The following is a 5,920-nucleotide window of genomic DNA, read 5'->3' as shown; positions in this document are numbered from 1 at the left end:
ACTTGTGCAAACACTCGATTAAATGTATTACCAGCCACCATTTCTATGCAGCCAGCTGTACTTACGTTGTTTTGGATTTTACACTCCAAACAACAGAGCAAGCAAAGGCTCTGCGTTCAAACGACTTATTTGCATGCAGAGTTCTATTGTAATAAGCAGGTGATATTATTACAGGGCTTTCAAAGCAATGTTTTCCCTTGCTCATTTCAGCAGCAACAATTTTACACTTGAGTTTTATCTGCAATCTCGCAAGACGTCTTCTTCCGTTTAGGGTTTGTTGGTGCATGCCATCTAAATGGAGATGATGCGCGCCCGCGCCCTGTATATTTGTGTATCTACTGTAGTTAGGTCCTTATAGCTTCTTCCATTTCCCTTGCTCTTTAAGAATTGTAATATACATTTCTCTTTCTCTGTTTGTTTTTCTCTCTCTTTTACCTTCAGAATATCATTTACTGATGCTATCTTACTATATATATATATATATATATATATATATATATATATCCCTTAACTTCCTGTTGAATCTGTTTCGTTGTTGATTATATATGTTGCATTTCCTGAATATATGTTCCACTGCTTCTTGTTTACTACATAGCCCATTGTTGGGTCCAGCACGCTCCTGGGTGATGTAGTTGAAACCGACCCATGGCCAGTACGGGCCTCAGGCCACTGCATAAAGCAGAGCTTCACGTTTCTCCAAGGGAACCGGCCTGGGGAAAGTCTGTAAAAAACAGCAAGTACTTCTTGCACAGAGCAGTGATTCAAAAAATCAAAACAAACAAAAAAAGGGCAAAATCAACAAATAGACTGTATATTAATTGGCAATTTAATTTAACTTTCGTTTTCATTCACGTTTTTGAAGTGCATTGTTGTAATTTCCTCTTATAAAACACCCCAACGTTCCTTTTATATCACTAATTAAATAAATAATATAAATTGTTTTAGTATGATTGAAATATGCACCTGTCACAGAGACGGCCGAAGTGGGCGGCGTCAGAACCAGGAAGGAATGAAATACACAACAGACAGGATGAAATGAAATGATGATGGCGCTTGCTTGCACTGGTTTATTCAAAATAAAGGTTTAAACACGAGAACAGAAACACGGCACTCTACGCCAAAATAAAAGAGACAAACAAAAACGGACTATACTTAACAAAACGGTGCACGGACAGACACACTGACAAACACGGTGAGTTTCTAAATAAACAAGTATCGTGCTGGTCCCACCAGCACGCAATAGCAATTATTATTAAATTCTTTATCCTCTCTCTCCCGTTCTCCACTCACTGAACACCCAACCCCGAGTGGGTGAAAACGTTGTTTTTATGCAGCTGTACCGAGACTCGACTGCTAATCAATCATTCAATTGGAGTCTCGGTACAACTGCACGTGCATTAATAAATTGCAATTCCCCGTGCTCACATATTATTACTTTTTACTTGCACGTGAAGTGCTGTGCAATCCTCGTGCCTAAATACAAATATACATTTTAAACACTCGTGTTACACAGACCCGTTTATATCCCGTGTACCAATGACTATACACCAACATTAAACATACAACATAACAGAAAATATACACAGGGGCGGTGTGGCACTTCGTCACAGCACCCTAAAAACTTTTGCGAAACCTATTAATATTGAAACCCTACATAATGTAAATAAATATAATAAAACAAAGACATAATGGACCAAAGGATATGTGCAGGGGGAATATCTGTGGCTGCATTATCTGGCCAGCTGAGAGATTATGCAATTATCAATTAGAAAGAAAAAACACATTAAAAACTAACAAGTAAAAACTGCAAAAACTTGTGTCGTATCGATTCATTTATTTTTAAATTTTTTAAATTTTTTTATTGTGCTTAGTGACTTTAATCTAGGCATTAATCCTGCATTGGTTCAATAGCTAAACAGACAAAAACAGCTATTGGTCTGCTGACGATAAAGACTGTTTGGAAGCCATTGTGGTTCAACCAATGTGACAGCATAGCGGATTTTAAAGAAGACATTGGGTGAAAAATCAGTAATTCTCACCTTTTCAAAAAGTGCAAGTAGCCTGGTAGGAAGGAACGTCAGCAACGTTCAGCGGTGTGGTTATATTACTGAACCCAGTCAGCTGCGTGTGTGAACTCTCATTCTTATCTGGTCACACTGATCAAGCTTGCTGAGGACATTGTTTACATGTTTTTGTATCAGAATGTGGGTGCACAGTACATCGAGGCTTCCTGTTTATCTGTTCATCTGCCCCCTACATTTATAGTCAGTCTTACATATATCTAGAGTACTGCTTATCCAATTGTGATGAAACTTCCTAAAGACATTCTTTAAGACCAGTTATTGTGTGTATCACAATCTGGATAAAAGGCATGTCATATGCAGACAGGCTAAAAGAATTGAATCTGTTCAGTCTTGAACAAAGAAGACTACGTGGCGACCTAATTCAAGCATTCAAAATTCTAAAAGGTATTGACAGTGTCGACCCAAGGGACTTTTTCAGCCTGAAAAAAGAAACAAGGACCAGGGGTCACAAATGGAGTTTAGAAAAAGGGGCATTCAGAACAGAAAATAGGAGACACTTTTTTACACAGAGAATTGTGAGGGTCTGGAATCAACTCCCCAGTAATGTTGTTGAAGCTGACACCCTGGGATCCTTCAAGAAGCTGCTTGATGAGATTTTGGGATCAATAAGCTACTAACAACCAAACGAGCAAGATGGGCCGAATGGCCTCCTCTCGTTTGTAAACTTTCTTATGTTCTTATGTTCTTATGATACACTAGACTAGTCACAAATCTGAAAAATGAAGCTCTATAAGAAAGTTCAGGCATTTTTGAGTAAAATATATTTTTTCTAAAGGATTTGGGGGCCACCAGAAAAACAGAACTTACAGTATTACCACATGATTTTATCATTATGAAAACTAATACTTAACAATAAACATTTAATTCTGCAGAATTTGAGGTTGCAGATCTTAATTGATTGTCATTGTTCAGGTATAGCTATTGGCTTGTGCATCTGAAATACTGACACATTCAAAAATAGAGCAAACAAAATAGAACAAATAGTCTTAGGCCTAGAACAGCAGAACAGGTGATGGCTGGCAAGCCCATGCCAGAGGAATGGGAGCACACAAGCTGCCCCCTACAGGTCATGAGGAGAGATAGAGGACAAATCAATAAGCAATGATCTTGAAGACATGCTCTGCCTGCTTGCTACCAAAGAGTTCAGAGATGTCATGGAAGCTTTTGTAGCATCCAATGACAATGCCAACTTCAAATTCTGGTGGAGCTACATGCAAATCGTAGAGATTCTTCTCCTGCTCAGAGAGATGGTATTTGGGAACTCCATTTACATGCATTCCAGTCCATGCTTCCCTTCTTCATGAGGTACAATCACACAAACTATGCCCGCTGGGGTACGATCTACGTGAATGAGATACACAGGCTTCCCATAGAAGTGAAGATTCTGGCTGAATCAGTCAGGAATCGCTGAATGGTACTGGAAAGAAGGGAGGTATCATCATTGGCATTACAAAGACATCCTCAGCTCTGAGCGGATGGGCACTTTCCCACAATCTTAGGTCTCATCTCACCAATGAAACAAGAGACATAAGAACACAAGAACATTTACAAACGAGCAGAGGCCATTTGGCCCACCTTGCTCATTTGGTTGTTAGTAGCTTATTGATCCCAGAATCTCATCAAGCAACTTCTTGAAGGATCCCAGGGTGTCAGACGTGTATGGCCTAGGGTCAGATGATGCCTTCCTGCACAATGAATTTACCAAAGGCAGACAGAAAGAAGACAATCAAGATGAAGACAACTTTCTGACAACCTGTGACAAAGAGCGAATGAATCTGTATCAACAATCTACCTCTTGACCTGTGAGAGCATTGCACAGCAGGAACTACGTGCCCCATACTGAATGGTTTGGCAGTTCATTCATGAGGGGAGTCAGAAGCCGGCCATTCAGGAAAAGGACGACGTCACGGTACCAGGAGTCACCGCCCTAGTATGGTGAGTGAAGTTTCATTCATTAATTGGAGGAGACGTGATTGAACTAGCTATCAGAGAGGGTGGGGCTATGGGTACTTTAGGGGGACATGACGTTGTGATTGGTTCCTTTGATGTAGTTGATGGGAGGAAACGAGGACTGTGTTTTGAGAGACGGAGCTAAGTGGGTGTTTGTTTTTGCAACCATGTGTGTTTTGTCACCAGACTGATCGAGCATGGAGCTGGGAGCTGAAGCCTTGGGGCCAGCGATTCACTTGAACTTCACTGCACCTGCACTTAGCCGACTCACTGTTCCAGCACCGCACCTCCACCAAGAGCACTGTCCGAAGACGTGTCTGTTGGTGTTTTCTTTATTATTATTTCGAGACTGTAAACCCTGATTTTTGTGCTGGCGATACCTACTGCTGGATAAAGCCAGCTTTATTATTTCTGAACGGTGAAAAGGGGTTGGAGGAATTAAACCGTGAACCGTGAACTTTGTGTCTGTCCTTGTTTGGAGCACCTGTATCACCCTCTCACCACGCACAGCAAACCACACATTCGCACAACCCTACAGACTTTCAACCTGTTCTCCAGTGAGGTGCCCCAAAATTTGCAAAGCAGTGCAACCAATGACACATGAACTCTTGCAGAAATGAATGGAAGCATTTGCTCAGGGTCAGAGGCAATTCTGTCTCAGGTACTTACTGCACAAATCCTTTGTCCTCCTGGCCTTGAAGCCACAAATCTTTGTGAGGAAGTATCACTTATCATTGATGGGCAGGCACTAGTGTTTGTCATTGGGAAGCCTCAGAGAGCTATCACATTTGGGGACCTTGCTGATGTGTTTGTTGGACCTGTTCTACAAGGTGGAGTACTGTTCAGTCGGACTGATGTAGTATTTGACAGATACCATGAGGCTTCAATCAAAGGTGGAACTAGGGAAATGCATGGTCATGGCTCAGGGGCAATCAGAAGGTTAATAGAGAGTAGGAATGTTCCTCTGACATCCAAGTGAGGGAATTTTCTGGCACATCCAGAAAACAAAGCAGACAAATTTATGTTGCAAGCACCAAACAATAAGACAGTTTTAGCTGCTGGTGGCTTCAGTATTGAAGTGAGAGTGGAATCATCTGACCTAGTAGACACTGAGAAATTAGAAGCCCGGCATGAGGAGGCTGATGCAAGGATTATTCTCCACTGTGTAGAGAGTCAGGCAACAAGTATTAAGGTAGTTGCATGGGATACTGATGTCCTGGTGTTGTTTTCGGCTTATTTTCACAAGCTGTCATGTTCCAAACTTTCGCTCAAGGCTGGGACAGCCAAGAAGAGGAAGTACATCCCAATTCATGCCATTGTGGAGCAACTACCATTTGAACAAGCAGTGCTGGAAACCATGCCGGCATTTTCATGCTCTCCCTGGCAGAGACACCACCTCCTACTTGGTAGGGCATGGCATGAAAGCACCATCATCTGCTCAAATGTCTAGGTGAGGCTGACCTTAATGACCAAACTACCAAGGATGCAGAACTGTTCAACTGCAAAGTGCCAAATACCACCACTGTGAACAAGGCACGTTCAATCATGTTTGTCAAAGCCCATGCACTGGAGACCCTTCCACCGAAGAGTGATGCCTTGTCCTTCCACATCAAATGCACACATTATCAGACAGCAGTGTGGCGACAAGCACACATGCAATACCCAGAGCTGCCATGTCCTGAGACCATGTGGTGGAGGCTGGAAAAGACCTCACTTTTTCCCATCCTCATGTTTCTACTTCCCATCCCTGTGCCCAGCAGCTTGCAAATGCAGAACCACCAGTGACACTTCCAGCAATGATTAAAGAACTGTGTACTGGATGTTGACTGAACAGAAGTTAAATGTCTTAAATTATCTCACTGTCTTGTTACCGCCATCTGACGTGT

Source organism: Polyodon spathula, chromosome 33 (assembly GCF_017654505.1).
Source record: "Polyodon spathula isolate WHYD16114869_AA chromosome 33, ASM1765450v1, whole genome shotgun sequence".
Lineage (NCBI taxonomy): Eukaryota > Metazoa > Chordata > Actinopteri > Acipenseriformes > Polyodontidae > Polyodon > Polyodon spathula.
Note: the sequence above shows the minus strand (reverse complement) of the source record.